Source organism: Quercus robur, chromosome 8 (assembly GCF_932294415.1).
Source record: "Quercus robur chromosome 8, dhQueRobu3.1, whole genome shotgun sequence".
NCBI classification, from domain to species: domain Eukaryota; kingdom Viridiplantae; phylum Streptophyta; class Magnoliopsida; order Fagales; family Fagaceae; genus Quercus; species Quercus robur.
Genome location: NC_065541.1, coordinates 19,424,004 through 19,441,658, shown reverse-complemented (window position 1 = coordinate 19,441,658; position 17,655 = coordinate 19,424,004). Strand labels below are relative to the sequence as shown.

At 35.3% G+C, this 17,655-nt stretch overlaps 1 protein-coding gene and 1 pseudogene across 1 annotated transcript in view; both read right to left on the bottom strand.

Moving 5' to 3' along the window:
• The window catches only part of LOC126694908 (disease resistance protein SUMM2-like), a 67,051-nt gene extending 52,823 nt beyond the window's left edge, over positions 1-14,228 (bottom strand). Inside the window, exon 1 of the mRNA XM_050391455.1 lies at positions 14,161-14,228. The gene's annotated coding sequence lies outside the window, so the exon portion shown is untranslated. The remainder of the gene's footprint in view (positions 1-14,160) is intronic.
• LOC126696004 (disease resistance protein SUMM2-like) lies at positions 399-12,358 on the bottom strand (annotated as a pseudogene).
• Positions 14,229-17,655: the final 3,427 nt, after the last annotated feature.

Sequence of the window (17,655 nt, the reverse complement as noted above, 5' to 3'; positions counted from 1 at the left end):
AATACTTTCATTCTTCTCTCAGCTTCCTCTGACTCAATCTTGAAGCAAGATGCAATGGTGGCCATATGTCCATTAGTTTCTTCATACTTCTTTCCAAAGTCTTTCATTATCTCCATTAAGGTCTCAGTTAGTTCATCATTGGATCTTGGCCTCTTCTTATTTAGATTCTTTGAGCTAGCACCTTGATTGGGTATTTGTGTTTGGGAACCATAACCATAACCATTTCCATTGATCTCTTCTATACCATCATTGTTTCTGTCTTAGCTTCATTTGTAGGAGCTTGGTTTTCTTGTCCTCTAGCTAACTCCTCTGTTGCACCTGTAGCATGTTAAGCTCTATCCCCACTGGCCCTATCTTTACCAAACACAAGTGCTAATTCATCAAAATGAGGGAAGCGCTTATTCCACAATCCCCTTAGCATCTGGATGACCCTGATAGGAAACAAAATTATTTATATTCAATAATAAAATAAAAATTGGTCGTTAAACATGAATGACAAAAAAATAAATAGATTACCTTGACCCAAACATCAAAAATTTTCTTCTCAACCACAACCATTTTCTCATTATCATTCCAACGAAAACCACTGGCATTTGGACCAAGCATGTCAGCTATTGCCCGATATTGTCTTCTTAAAGTTTCGTGTCTAGATTCTATATGTGGACTTGCCTTTATACCACATCCTGGCAATTTCTTCTCCATCAATTCCTATAATTTATCTGTAAATCTAGGCTTAAAACCATTGTCTGCTTTCAATTTAACATCGCCAGTTAGTTCCAATAAACTCTCAACCAACTTATCATCTTCTTTAGCTGTCCATTGAAATTTAGTTCCTTTCTTTCCTTCATTGACAGGTTCACTATTTGTATTTTCCATGTCTATGCAAAAGTTGAACATTCTACATAATTATCCAAATAAAAATGTAAGTACTGCATTTTTAAGAAAAAAATTATACAAGAAATTCATGATGGTAATTAAGGTCAACAAACTTTGTAAAAGAACAAAAAACAAGACAAAAAAATACCACCAACTGAAATTATATTATAAAAAAATTCATAGAATTTTTAAATAAATAACAAAAACCATATTTCAAATTGAACATAAATTGTAAATGAAAAAATTACAAATTACGTAACTATAATGTCAAATTGAGTAGCACCTAACTATATAATAGAAAGAAAAGATACCAAGTAAACATCATCTCCAATTCAATGCCTAGAGGCCCTCCATTGTTCATACATTTCTTCAGCCAACTTATCTCTCCAATCACTCCATGCATCAGATGTCTCCATACCTTATATGCTCACCATCCAACTCTTCAGCACTTGAGTTGTCAGACAAGGGAGAGTTCTCTTGAGGGTCAAGTGTCATCTCTCTTCTTATATAGTTATGGAGTAGTGTAGAAGCTGAAATGATCCAACATTGGGTCTTGATTGAATAAAATGATCTACTCCTAAGTATTGCCCATCTTCCTTTTAGTAGGCCAAAGGCTCTCTCAATGATATTCCTAGCAGAAGAGTTTCATATTAAAAAAAAATCTTGAGGAGAAGTAGGTTGGCGACCTTGCCTCCAATCATTTAGGTGATATCTCTGTGCTCTATAAGGTGCAAGAAATCCCTCACCGTTGGTGTAACCAGCATCACACAAGTAGTAGTAACCTAACACCATTTTTAAACTATAAGAATATAAATAGACGTGTCCAAAAAAAAGTAGTGATTAATAAGTATTTATTTACCTTGAGGGTCTTTCAATCCATTTCTCCTAGAAATTGCATCTCTTAAAACTGTAGAATCTACAGCTGAACCCTCCTAACCAGGCAATAGATAGATAAATTGCATATCGTGAGAACACACTCCCAGCACATTGGTGGCTATTTCATTTCTCTTGATTTGATATCTAGGCCTGTCTTCAATTGACACATTGATTGGAATATAGGTTCCATCTAGCGCACCTAGACAATTCTATTATAGGACTTATTCATTAAATTTAAATCAATAATAAGAAATACATAGAAACATTCTAATCTAAATAGTAATGTACCTTAAACCATTTCCATCTTTCATCAGTACAATTCTCAGGTATAGGCTCCAATTTCTTAAAAAGGATGCTATGAAGATGAAGGAGCATGCAATACAGCATTGAAGTTTCTACTTATACTCTCACCTGACCGAGCTAATTGTCGTGCTACAACTCTATTTTTTGCATGATGTGCAAGTACATGTAGAAAAGATGCTACCATCTCATCCATTTCCATATTCTTAGATGGCCTCAAACCCCCATGTATGTGGAGCATGTCACAAAGTTTTCTAAATGCTCTCCTGTCCATTCGTACATTGTTTATGAATGTTGTATCATCCATCCAAACCATTTGATTCATATTCACAACTTTCACATTTGCTCTCTCTAATATTTGGTCACCCTAACCTCCAATTCTTCCAACTCTCCTATTCCTAGAAAGAATCACTGTTGCACACATGTGCACTAACATCATGCACATTTGACGTAGTAAATCTAATTAATGTAGCAATACAACTAAAATTTTCTTTTTATGATTCCTTGATGGTCGAGCCATCACGGCAATCATACACAAGAAATAAAAACTTGACATTTAAGAAAATTACAAATTATTAAAACAACTGCTACTAGACTAGCTTCCAATGTGACATATAGCTATGTAACTAATATAATGGAAGAAAACTACTCGGGATACTAATAAATTCTTATTAGTTAAAAAAATCTATTGTTTTTAATCTTAGATTAGCTATTGCCCGTAAATGACCAGTGCAAAAAGAGTAAAATGAGTTTACTTCATTATATATTCTCACAGTAATATCAAACCACACATATAGAACATATCTATACCCATAGTTATAGTGGATATTGACAAGATGTTCACCAATTTTGTACATTGAGAATAAGGCATATACCACATTTTTCCAATGATATTGAAATCCAAGATTTGATATTCCATAATAAAATCACAAATTAGATCAGTTGGAACTATGATCTTTAAAAGTAAGAGATATCTAGAAAGGTTAAGCATCTTCACCAATCTTTAAAAGTAAGAGATATCTAGAAAGGTTAAGCATCTTCACCAAATTTAGGTGAAAAAGATTAATTAGGAATAAAACATACACATCATAAAAAATTTCTCTTTATTATTTTTCTCCACAAGCCAACAGAGAAAAGAGAAACAGAAAGTGAGTATCAAAACAAATTACGCAGAGTATTGATTATTACAGAAGATTGTTCAACTTATTGAAAGAGAAACACACGTTCATAACACAACATAGTTTATAATAATAAGCAAATAAGAAGGCGAGGAATAAAATCACACAAAAATACTTTTTAAGAGTGAAGTTCTCCTTGCTCGTAATCTCACTTACACACACCACGGAAGCATTTCATGTCAGCTTTAACTTGGCCACATATCCTAAATAAGACCAAAACAGGAAAAGAAACCGTTGGTGAAATCAGTTTTACAAGAAGTATAAAGCATATATACATACTTATGTGGTCTGTCTTACAGGGAAGATGTGATTAATAGCTAGTTGGGAGCATTAAAGGGATTTAAAAAAGGAAAAGAAAAAAAAGAGAGAAGATATTAGATAAAAAATAAGGAGGTAAAAGTAGGTAAACACTACAATTGATTAATGAGTCCATAAAAGATAAATCAAAGATGTGAGAGTGAAGAGAGAGACATCCAAAGTTAGGAAAACCTACGCTCAGTGAAAAAGGGTTGAAGGACATTCTTAGTGTCGGGACAGTCCCACTCCAGCGATTCCCATTGTGCACTAATCTTTTGAAGAGAAGAGGCAGGAGATAGTTGTCCATTAAGAAGGGGTAGAGAGAGAGGGAGTCTATTCAGCTTCGGACAATCTTATGTCTAAATTATTTCAAGAGAATCAAAAACTATTACTTTACTGTTACTACATATTGTCTTCAGTTCCTGTAGCTTCCACAAATACAAGACCCTCAAATTTAGGAGAGTGATTTTGGTAGTGCCATTCCTTCCTCCTCTTTGTTATTGTTCTTCTTCTTCAAATTCATCACTTGCTTATGCTATTATTTCCTCTACTTCCCTACAACACTCCACTTGAGTGTAGACTTACCAATAGCTCTTCTTAACTCTACCTGCCTACTCTTTATTTTGTCAATGAAACCTTCATCAATAAACCTTTCTATCAACTCCTCTCTTTTAATTTTACAATCTTCAGGATATAGTGAGTTGTATAGAAAACAATGTTGCACTTTTGAATCATTCAAGCTCCAATAGCTAAATCTTAGTACTTTAAAACCTCAGTTTCCATGTCATCTTGTCTCAGTTTTGATTCTTTCAAAATCTCCAATGCATTCCTCCATTCACAGATGTCATCCACTCCTCTCATGCTTCCAGCCAGTATGGTTATGGCAAGTGGCAAACCTACACATTCTTTTGCAGCAGACCTTGCAATATCTTTTACTTCAGGAGAAGGTGAAATTTTGTTCCCTACTTTCTCCAAAAATAAGCTCCAAGCTTCCTGCTTTGAAAGGGGCTCCACTTTGATTTTCACTTGGCAACCCATCCTTCGACACACATCTAATGATCTTGTGGTTAAAATCAATTTGCACCCATTGACTCTAATAGGAATTCCCACCTTCTCTAAAACAAAATGATTCCATACATCATCTAAAATGAGTACAGATTTTCGTCTTCTCATCAAAGCCTGGGCCAATTTTGCCGCCTTTTTCTTTTCATCATCCACGTTTAAAAGGTCTAGATGCAATATTTGTAAAGTTGTGATTTACAACTATATTTTATGTTGGTTTTATTCCATGACAAAAAGTGTTGTAATTGTTTTTATTTTGTTCCTTATATTTTGTGGGATTTTATTTTATTGGATTTAATATTAAGTTGGTGAAGACTCAAGCTTAAATGAAGAATCAATGGATTTCATGAGAAGCTTGCGAGAAGCTAAGCCGCAAAAGGGCCACATGAGGAACACATGACTGGAAGTTGAAGAGTCGTGCCAGGCTATTGTTTTCGCGAGTGTCTCGCGGGTAAGGCCTTCCCACGAGGCAGTCGTGAAACATTCTGCTTGGAGGATTTTTGAATGTGACTTCCCTACCCTTCACCTATACAATATATACCCTCATTACCTATAAATGAAAAGAGGTCATTCAAAGAGAAAAACCCTAGATAGATTTTCTACAACACACACACCTATCTTTTTGAGAGAGAGTTACTCATCCTTAGTGAGAAATAATTGTAACCTCTTCTCCTTTCCTCTCCCATTGTCATACCTTGAGAGGAGGTTTGTACCCAAACACAATCCACACTTTTTTAGAGTGTAGAGAGTGTTTTGGAGCTTGGGAAGTTTTGGGGAATTGCCAAAAGAAGCCGGTGAGGCTTGGCGGATGCAATTGGGTGGATTGCGGGATCCGGAGAGCTAGACAAGACACGGTTCCGAGAAGCCTTGTTGGAGTAGGAGTTTGGAGGGCTTAGGTACACCGGGTAGATTAGGCTTGGAGGGTCTCTTGCTAACCCATGTATTCCAATTGATTGTCTAGTGGATCGATTACCTCTTGGAGGGCGGCAGAGAGGTTTTTCGTCGAGTTCTTCGGTTTCCTCTTCGATAACACATCGGTGTGTTATCTTGTGTTTGCATTCTCTCTTCCCTTACTCTTGTGCTTTAGTTTTAATGTTTGTTGTTCATGTTTATGCACTAGAGTAGTATTGGTTTATTGCACTTCATTTACTTTTGTTTCCGCACTTAGATAAGTTAAAGTAAAAACAATCTAGCCATAATATTTAATTGGGGGTCTAAATAGCTCTTGTGTTTTTAACACATTTTAGAGCTTTTAATTGGTATCAGAGCGGGTACACTTGTTTTGGTTTCATTATCTAAGTGTGATCCTTGACCCCGTGTGTGTTTTGCCATGGTTAGTGCTTTGTATGCTTCTATGAATATTGTTGATTGTAACATGCCATGTGTTTGTGAAAAATGCCTCTATGAGTGTTAATCCTCATAATTGTGATGACATGTTACTTGAATCCATGGGTCTTGTTGACAAACTCTTGAAGAAAGGAGCAAAGAAGTTTCATAAGAATTTGAGCAAGTTTCGTTGTGAAAAGGATGATTTGATTGCTAAGCTCAATGAATCCAATAAATTGGTTGAAAAGTATAAGAAGCTTGCTGAAAATTATCTTGAAAAGCTGAAAGAGTTTGAATGTTTAAATATGGACTTGGATGCTAAACTAGTTTTGTCTAACAAACTTGTTGATGATCATAAATGTGAAAATGAATCTCTTAATATGCATGCCAAGTGTTTGATTGCTAAACTTGTTGCTAAAAAGAAAGATAATATATGTTGCAATCATGATATGTTGCCCGATTTTGTGCTTAATGTGAGTTCTACCTCTAAAGACAAATCGGTGTACATTCCTCCACACAAAAGAAACCAAAAAGTGGAGAGAAAGGCTCTTAAGCCTAAGCCTTTGTTTAGGTCCCATCCTAGGGAATTGAGTGGATCTAAGTTTGTTCCTAATTGCCAACATTGTGGTGTGATCGGTCACATAAGACCTCAATGCCCCATGTTGAAGAAAGAACAAAACCATGGTGATAAATCTCTCCATAAAAAGCCTAGTGGACCTAAACACATTGTTTGTCACCATTGTGGTGCCTTGGGTCATCTAAGACCTCATTGCTCTAAGTTTTATGCTCTTTAAAGAATCAAAAGAAAAGAGAAACTTGAGTTTCTTGAAAGTTGTGCTAAAAATGGTAAACTAGATTTGAGTGAAAATAGCATGTTTTTAAAGAAAATGTTTAATGCTCTTAACTCCTTGTCTCTGTGCATCTCTAGTTCTCATTCTTCCAACCCTCGTCTCACTTTTCATGAGACACTCATTCCAAACAATTGTTCCGTTTGGATGAGGAAGGGTTCCTATGATTGAGCTTATGCTCTTTTGATCCTTGATCTAATTCTTTCGATCTTTGTAGGACCCTTCATGCATTAGATGCTTCATTGTCATGCATTTATGCATCATGCATTTATTTGTATGCATTGTTTTTTGTTTTTGATCTTACTTTACTGTTTTTGTTTCGTGTGAGTAAAAATCCAAAACCACATAAAAAGTGAAAAACTCAAAAATTTTAATCGTATATGTTTGAGCGCATGTCATATGTGAGTTTGGCCTAGTACCTTCGTACTAATGGCGTAATGCATTTACGAGCTTAGCTTGTTATGTATGCACATTTTTCTATGTAGGAGAAATCTTGAAAACTATGAGTGATTGTTGTAAATAGATCTTTAAGCTTGTCATGAATGATTGGTCAATGGTCTTGATGGTCTTGATACTTGCATAGACTTGTGCCTATATCTCTTCTCACTTTATTTTTATGTTTTTGTAAAAGAGCTCATTAAATGTAAATCTCAAAATGAAAAGAGATTATGAGTTGTAAAAGCCTGTCGCATATACTAGTATTTGACTTGGAAAAAGGGAAAGCGACTTTTAAATTGAAATATATGGTGCTCAAAAAGTCAAAGGCTAACTCTCAATATTGAAATATCAAAAATTTCAAGCACCGATCTTAAAATGAGATGTATTGTTCAAAAAATGATCAAATGTTATGATTTGTGCAGAAGCTAAATGAAAAGCTTCTAGGATTTGTAATCATTTTCTTGTGGGAGGTCATATATGCTCATTTCTATAATTGAGGTAGACCACTTGACTTAGTACTTGTTGTGTATGATTTGTTTGAATTGATCGTTGAAATTTCACTCTAGACTAAGGACTATTCCACACTTGATTCACACACACAATACACAAGTTTATTGTTCAATGAATGTTTATTTCATTTGTGTGATTGTAAATGTTCAAATGTGATGTGTGTGTGTTAAACCATATGTGGATCAAACCGAAAGATTTTTTTTTTCTTTTTGTTTGCTTTTGGAAGTGATTTGTATCACCCATGTTTTTCAAAGCTTTTCAAGTTGTTTTTGTGTGAAAAACATGTTTTCTGGGTGTTTTTGTGACCTATTTCATGTATAAGCTCAACTGGGAGTTAAATGGTCCAATTTTAAAGTTTTTTCAGCTTTGGACAGAGAGTTTCGCGAGTAAGGCTTACACACAAAAAATTTCGTGAGTACTAATAGGCCACAAACTGAATGACCCCTTGTGATAGAAATTAATTAATTAATTAGCCAAGTTATTAATTAATCAATTTATCATGTAAACGCGTGGTAGCACAAACAAATCACCAATAAATTAATAATGCAGCGAAAAATAAATAACACGGTGATTTGTTTACGAATGGGGAAAACCTAATGGCAAAAACCCCACCGAGTGATTTTTAGGTCACCATTCCCGAAATTCCACTATTATCACAACAAGTGGTTACAAGTAAAGGAATCCAAGTACCTTACCAACCTATAGTTGAACCCTTATTCCAATACCCAATTGGACTTGTTTTGTAGTGACAGTTCCCTTTTCAGATGCACGACTCCCAGTACGTAACTAATTAATTGGGCGGATCCCAGTACGCAACTTCAATCACCAACTAAGAAGGTTGTTGGTTGCAAAGTTCTTCAGTTCATCCGAACGATGAAAATCAAGAAGATGCTTGGTCACAAAACCCTATGGTGCACATACACAACAACTTCTTCACTAGAAAGAGATGAACTAGGGCAAGAACTTCGTCTTCGGTCACAATTTGCTTGAACAGAGTTTGCTCAAAGCTTGTGCAACTTGTGAAGACTTTGACAGCCCTTAAACCGATCTTTTTATATGTCTAGGTTTAGAAGAAAAGAAGGCCCAAAGACATATTCATGGATCCCAAGAAAATCATATTGAAATTCTGAAAATCTTAAACCTCAACAGATAGCAGGTGTCAAGCAGGTATTGAGCACACCGAATGAAGAACAGCTTCCTTAAGCTCGATAGATGCAGCTGTCGAGATTTAATGATTTTGCACTCTGAACTTGTTTTTTTGAACAGACTTGAAAGTTTCAATACTTGATCTTGAAACAAGGTTTCTTGAAGTATTTAAAACATCCTAAATCTACCCAAATACAAGTAAAGTGCATTTTGTCAAAGGATAAGCCAATTACATAAAATCATGACATATGTTCTTAACAAGTGAAACACATATATCCTAACAAGTACTTTCGCGAGTCAGCTTCCCGCGAAAATTTCCAGATCAGCTTTTTAAAGGGCATTTCATGGGACATTTGTTTTAAACTAATCCTATCTTCTCCCAAACCCCTATTTTAATGCTTTAACATCAAAACCAATTTCAAGTGTTTTACATTCCATAAACATATCTAAGGTAATCTTTAACTCTTTTCATCATTTTTTATCCTTAAATTATGCTTTTGGGGGTTTTATGTTCATAGTTGAGATTTTTTCAAATGGGAGTTGGAAAACTTATTTTTTGTCAATCTTTTTGATTGGGTCTTGTTTTAAATGATGATTTGCTTTGGATGTTGGCCTCTTGTGGCAAAAATAACATGTATTTAGGCAAGATTTTCATATGTTCATGCATTATTTAACATATATGTGTAGTGTGTGCACTCTAAGTGTTTAATAAAATGCCCAACTGACATTTTCTCGTTGTTTTGGACTCTGATGAGTATCAATTTTTGGGGATCACCATAATTATTCATGTTTATCATGTTTTGATCATTGGTGGTGTGTTTTATACATTTTACCCCATGAGTGCTTATTCATGCATTAGTCATGCATCTCACATGCACACTAGATGCACTTTTGTTGCATATACTCTAACACTTGACATATTTTAAGATGTTATAAGCCTTTTTGCACTTATAACATGTTCTTGTGTCTATGTCATGCCTAAGTTCCATCATCCTTAGCATGTCTTGTATACTTTATGCCTTTTAGCATGTTTTAAGATGTTTTTGCTTTTCGTTTGAGCTTTTTTTCTCATTCATCTTGCACCCCTCATGCATCATACCCTTGCTTATATCTTCTTTTCTTTCCCTCCTTCCTCTTGATTGATTTGTCTACTCGTGACAAAAAGGGGGAGGGTATACCGGAGAGTATACCGGTTTGTATCGTCATTTCTATATGACTCATATGCACACTCTTAGGGGGAGTAATTCTACCTCGTGCACATTCGTAGGGGGAGAAAGCCATAAAGAAGATGCATATACTAAAGGGGAGAAGACATTCATTTTTGAGAAAACCTTGTTTTGTTTTGTTTTACATTATGCTTATTTTCTCTTTGTTTTACGGTGCTTTGAGTCATGATTAGTATCTATGCTTTGCTGCTCTCATCGCATCATGTTTTAGTGTTGGACATGCTTTTATCCTTATGCTATTGTGCTTTATTGGTTGCTTGTTCGGATGATCATTTGCTTTGCTATATGATCATTGTAGTCATTTCCATATGACTGTTTTGGTGTATGATCAAGTTACTCACATGTTTTACATCATGTTTACTTGATCGCAATTTACTTGTTACATTATACTTGTCCTTTTATCACTTGACTTACTTTGAGGGTCTAATGTGTTTTGTGCAAGTATTTCAGGTTATAGGTATAGATGTTCCAAGTGCTTCACAACTTCTAGATTTAGGTGTAAGTGAGTTTTGCTATTGTTCCCAAACTCACGTTTAAGTCTAGAGTCTGTTATAGGGTGTTTTGTCACGGAATAGCCAAAGGGGGAGATTGTAAAGTTGTGATTTATAACTATGTTTTATGTTGGCTTTATTCCATGACAAAAAGTGTTGTAATTGCTTTTATTTTGTTCATTGTATTTTGTGGGATTTTATTGTATTGAGTTTAGTATTAAGTTAGTGAAGACTCAAGCTTAAATGAAGAATCAGTGGATTTCACGAGAAGCTCGCGAGAAGCTAAGCTGCGAAAGAGCCACGTTAGGAGCACATGACTGGAAGCTGAAGAGTCGTGCCAGACTGTCGTTTTCGAGAGTGTCTCGCGAGTAAGACCTTCCCGTGAGACAGTCACGAAACATTCTACCTGGAGGATTTTTTAGTGTGACTTCCTTACCCTTCAACCATACTATATATACCTTCATTATCCACAAATGTAAAGAGGCCATTCAGAGAGAAAAACCCTCGATAAGTTTTCTACAACACACACACCCTTCTTTTTGAGAGAGAGCTACTAATCCTTAGTGAGAAATCATTGTAGCCTCTTCTCCTTCCCTCTCCCATTGTCATACCTTGAGAGGAGATTTATACCTAAACACAATCCACACCTTTTCAGAGTGTAGAGAGTGTTTTGGAGCTTGGGAAGCTTTGGGGAATTGCCAAAAGAAGCCGGTGAGGTTTGACGGATGCAATCGGGTGGATTGCGAGATCTGGAGAGCTAGACAAGATACGGTTCCGAGAAGCCTTGTTGGAGTAGGAGCTTGGAGGGCTTAGGTATAGCGGATAGATTAGGCTTGGAGAGTCTCTTGCTAACCCATGTATCCTAACTGATTGTTTAGTGGATCGATTACCGCTTGGAGGGCGGGGGAGAGGTTCTTCACCGTGTTTTTTGGTTTCTTCTTCGATAACACATCAGCGTGTTATCTTGTCTTTGCATTCTCTCTTCCCTTACTCTTGTGCTTTAGTTTTAATGTTTGTTGTTCATGTTTATGCACTAGATTAGTATCGGTTTATTGCGCTTCATTTACTCTTATTTCCGCACTTAGATAAGTTAGAGTAAAAGCAATCTAGCCGTAATATTTAATTGTAGGTCTAAATAGCTCGTGTTTTTAACACATTTTAGAGCTTTCAATATCATTCTCAATTTATGAATGCTAAAATCTTGTGATACTGTGATCCAAAAAACATGATTGAAAGTGTTTGTATTTTCTATAAGTTTGTTATGGATATGAGTCACCAAGGTTATTCCCCACTCCCCCCATTCCATAAATGCCAATGATTAAGACCTCATCCTGCATTAGGCGTGTCCAAATCTTATCCATATTTGTTTGAAATGTTTGACCCACCAATTTTGTTGTCAAGAATGCATCTCCTTTGGTCTCATGTGCTTCAAATGTGAGCCCTCCAGGAAATCTTCCTTGATCCACAAGTTGTGTCACTTCTCCAGTCAGCTCTTCCACTCGTTTCCACAACTGTACATGCCCAAGCAATCTCCTTTCTTCCAGTGTTTGCTCCAGGCTATGAACTTTCCTGTTTATTCTCTCTACATTCGTCAACCAATTTTCAACTTGCTGCCTTCGTTTCTTTAAATATAGTGACTCTGCATATTCTAGTTCTCTTTTTATGTCAGCTTCCCTGCTGCTCAGATCTTCCAATTTTCTTTTTAGTTTTTGCATCTTTTCATCAAGGCTATTGCAAAAGCATAGCTGTTCCCCCATGTCAATTATTTTTCCCAATTTTGCCATACCTAATACCGAAGAGGCAAAATTTAGTCTTTTACATTTGACTTGGGAATGAAATCAATCTAAAAGAAAGTTTTGTACACAACAACACATTGTTTCCATGTGAGATGTTCCATACACACACACACAGAGGGATCAACATATTAAGCAAAAGAATAGGAGAAGTACTTTTTTGCTAGGTTGACAACATGCCTATTAAGAGGGAAGATGAAGTAATTAAAACAAAATTTGATATTAAGGACCAATTCTTTATGGCTAAGATATCATTACAGCTCCAAAAATAGTCATACTAAAAAGTATATAAAGGTATAAAGAAGAAGATGGTACTATTCTTCCATGATTTAAAATAAATTTTTAGCCTATCTTAATTTTTAATGAAAATAAATTAATTAATACAGTCCTATTCTCTTTCATGATTCAAAATATCATCATCTCTTTTTAAGGAATTGCTGAAAAGAATAGTGAATGATTGCTGGCAATGTGGCTTCAGATACTCAGTTCAACAACTGATGCATAAAGAGCTATCTTAACTTGATGTAATTAACGGCCTGCATAGATAAGTTGACCACAGGGCATATAACAATGGAGATGCAGTGACAACTTGGCAACATTCTAAGGCCGATAAGGCTGTCTAAGATTACTCAAACAGAATTTATAGAGGACCTAGCATCAGCATAGAACAAATATTGGTCTAACGTAGATTATCTTAAAAGTGAGCAGAACAGATTCTGGTCTTCCTTATCATGAATTAGAATGGAACAAGATTGTGAGATGGAAATTTTCAGAATTAAATGGTGTCTTAGAGAAGGAGTGAACAAAACTACAATGTACTGATGGGAAGAAACATACTTTCACTAATAGGCCAATTTCTCCTTTCAAGGATCTTTAGTTATGAGAATTTACAATACTTTAATGTTGTAGTATTAATATTGTTTTATAGAAAAAGGGCTAAAATTACAAATTACACCATATAATTTTAACATGTTTTCAATTCAATACTTTTACATTTTAGTCCTTTATTTTTTTTTCAATTTATTATTTTAACATTCAAAAACGATATTGTTTTGGTGGATTTAATGGAGCTGATTGAACAGAAGGACTGCATTAAAAATGAATGGAAGTTAATTGACTGAAATGAAAAATAAATAACTGAATTGAAAACAGGTCAATGTGAGTATAGGACAGGTATACATTAACATTATTCCAACATCTGACTGTCATATTTTAAGCCAAGATTTCATTTTTCTTGGAGGTCAATCGCAACAACATTTAACAATATGTATTCTGCTTTAAATACTATCTGGAATGGGTAAACTAAAGAAGTTAAACAATTCATGCAAAGAAGCAAAACTAAAGATGTGAACATATATAGTCAAAAACAGAAACAACGTTCATGCAAGAGAAATTTTGGTGTGATTGCTTATTTCTTGAGGCACTAAAATCCCTGGACATAAATTTCTATTCATCTTTGTGGTTAAAGGGTAATCAAATATGTGTGCATTAGGAAAAAAAAAAAAAAAAAACTGAAACATGTAATTTAAGTCTCATAAATTGAATTGTTAACCATAATATTGATAAGTCATCTTGAAGAATAACCAAAACTTCTTACATTACATATTAAAAACAAATTAGCGCAAAACAAGCTTATTGGTTGTTTTCCACCAAGAACTAGAAGAAGAAGAAGAAGAAAAAGATACCCAACATGAGAGAATTAATTACTCCAATCAATAGAGCAAAAGAAAGAAACCAAACATAAAGGCATCCAGATAATTTATTGTAATAAAGCTTGAGAAGCTGGTACTCACTTGAATTGGATGGTTCAGAGTAGAGACGATGAAGAATGAACTGTAAACATCTATTTCTCTGGCAAGAATGAATGAATGATTAGCAATTTAGCAGTTTAGTCGAAAACTCAAAAGAGTATAGACTGACGGTTTTTAGACCCCTTAAACAATTGATTAAACCTAGGTAATTAGCCAAGTTGTTACTTAGTCCAATTAAACAAGTCTAGGTTATCACAATATAAAAGATCAAATCATGCAAAGCAGTGGAAAATAAATAACACAAGATATGATCATCCAGGAAACCAAACCGGTAAAAACCTGGGGATGATTTGACCTAACTATCCTCAAGGTAAACTTGAATCCACTATCTTGAAAGAATCGAAGTTCATACAATAAGACTTACAAACCCCCACGCTCGACTTCTTATTGCTACCAACCAGTAGAACTTACTGACACGACCACGTGCAAGCTCCGAATCCACGGACTCCTTCTTTCTTGGATTCACCACCAGTTACAAGCACACCTGCTTGTGTTTTCTTTGAGTTTCAATGGCAGCAACTGAATTGATCATCAAGGTGTAGATAAATCTTCTCCTTGAAAACCCTAAGTTTGTGTAAAGGAAAGCTCCTCTAGATCTCACAAGAGATTTACACAACCCGCAAATATGAGCCACACTAAAACGTGGCTAGGGTTTGCCTTTTATACTTAGGACAAATAAGAAACCCTAAAAACGTTTTAAAACACTTAGGGCTGAGTTGGACGAATCTGCAGAAAAACATTCTGCCCAAGCTTTGATCGATTGAGCCTATCTTTCGATCGATCGAGCCAAGCCGAAAGGCACAATCATTTCCTGCTTTAATTCGATTTCAACTTTACATAGACGCACAACTTTGAGCTAGACTTAAACACTTCTAAACACATTGTTTTGATCATGATTTGCCAACAATACAAATTAGAGTTCTAAATACATGAAATCTTAAACTTTAAAACCTAACACGGAAGCTTTTGGATATTATATTGCACAGATAGCATGTGGGGACGGTGGTCATGCAAAGTGATCTTTTACTTTACAAACAAACAAAAGCAGGGATTGGTCATATACTAATATTGTACGACCAAGTCAAAGTCTCATTGCATGACTTTCGAAGTCAATTGGTTGGAAAATCTGTACATTGACCTTTCCTTCAATTTACAAAGTGCTGAATTATTTCAAAATAAATGATATAATTGAAATTTAAAAATATTTGTGAACATTTTTTTTCTAAAGAGCATAAATCAATTTTCTTAATCCTATTGTATATCCTATCCCATCATCACAAAGCATAATCTTTTGTATATCAAAATATAGATGCGGTCACGCAGGTGAATTGAGGGTACGAGAAACAGTGAGATGATTGAATGTTTTAAAAAATAATTAAGTTGCAATTTGCATCCTTATATTTTGAGATAATTTTAATTTTGTTTTTATAGTTTCAAAATTTGGATATGTACCTCTACTGTTATAGTTTGCATTTAAGTCATTTCGTTAATGTTTTGTGATGAGATATCTATTGAATACCAACTAAGATCAAAATAACTTTTTTTTTTTCATCATTCAAAATTAGGTCGTTTTGAACCCTATTAAAGTCATTTCAAATATTTTTTGAAAAATTGCAATTTATACCCTTAAGTTTTTGGATAGTTTAAATTTTCCCCTAAAAATTTCAAATTTTGGATTTGAAAAACTACTTTATTTTGAGTTGAGATGACACTTAACGGACACGTCATCACAACGCATCAACGAAATGGCTTAAATCCAAAATATATGTAATGTTAGGAGTTCAAATCAAAATTTTGTAACTTTAAAAGGCAAAATCAAAATTAGACCAAAATTTAAGGGTACAAATTGCAATTTTGTCTTTTAAATTAAGTAAGGGGAAGCGAATAGATATCCTTCCCCTTAATTTGTATATTTTGAAAATTAAAATGAGATAAATATGAACCCTCTTTTGTTCAATTTAAAACAAATTGATATCATATGGACCAAGTGGACCATTTAACTTCTTCAGTAACTAGAGGGACGTTAAATTGATTAACTTGAAGTTACCAAGTAAAGATGGGAACTTTTATAATCAATGCATTTTAAAGGTTCAATTAAAAAGAGTTTGCACAATCTATTTTGGAATTGAAAATGCTTAGAAAATAATCTCCTAGTTCATAATATAGAGTTCTCTTATTTTAGGACTCAGGATCAACCTTTTCATTAGACAACTTATTTATATACAAATCCGTTTTTTTTTTTTTTTTTTTTTTTTTTTTTTTTTTTTTTTTTTTTTTTTTTGGTGAACTGGAATTTCATTAAAACAACTAAGGAATACAAAGTCTAGGGTATGAAATACCCCAAGCGTCAACTAAGAGCTAGTACAAAATACAAGAAGGAGGATTGTAATGAGAAACAAGGGAGTTTGGATTAAGCGCTCCTTCTTTAGCCAAAATAACCGCGCAATGATTTCCTTCACGGTGAATGTGGTACAGGTGAGCTTCCTTAAAATGACGAAGGATGGACTTGCAATCATAAATGAGACCATTATAAGGGTGTGATGAGTTAATGCTATGAGAGGTAATAATATTGACAACGACTTGGGCATCAGTTTTGATCAACAATTTTTTAGTGTTTAAGCTTCTTGCAAGAGAGAGGCCAAGTCTAAGGCCCCAAAGCTCAACAGCCAGTGAATGCATATGCCCTATGGCTCTGTTGAAACTTCCAATCAAGGAGCCCTTGTGATCTCTGATTACACCACCAGCCGGGTTAACTTTGGCATAACCATCGGTGTTAAGTTTGTGGAATCCAAAGGGAGGGGGCTTCCATCCAACATGAATAACATTGCTCTTGGTGTGGGTGGACTTGGCAGGGAGGGTGTAAAAAATTTCTTGAGATGTAGTCCTTATTCTGTCGATCACAAGTTGGGAGATAAAAGGCTAGCCTTCCATAACTAGCTTGTTGCGGGTTGACTAAATGATCCATGCAGCCAAAGGGAAGGTTGTTCTCTAGAGGATGTGTGGGAGGCCTGGGGTTATGGATGAGGAGGTTGCCATAAGTTTGAGCCAATTAGGGAGGTTCAACGTAAGAAAATCGAGGGGGAGGGTGTGGTTTGCGAGGTCATTCCAGATAGGAAGAATGACAGGACAGTCTCAGAGGATATGAATGGTGGTTTCCGGGTTTGAGTGACAAAGGGGATAGGAGTCGTCACTAAGGATGTGTCGAGTAACAAGGTGCGCTTTAGTGGAGAGGCAATTGTGGCAGGCTAGCCAAAGGAAGGCCATAACTCTAGGGATGGTGGGAACTTTCCAAAGCCATTTCCAAGATGGGGTATCACTTATTGGCTGAATCTCGACTGCTACCAGATAGGCTGAGTGGGAGTCGAAAGTCTAAGAGGTGGCTTCTGCTTCTTCGTGCTGCGGATGAGTAGATCCGATTCTTTGGATGAGAGTGTGTCAGGTTGCTCTACGTCTATTCTTTCTACGTTCCAAAGATCA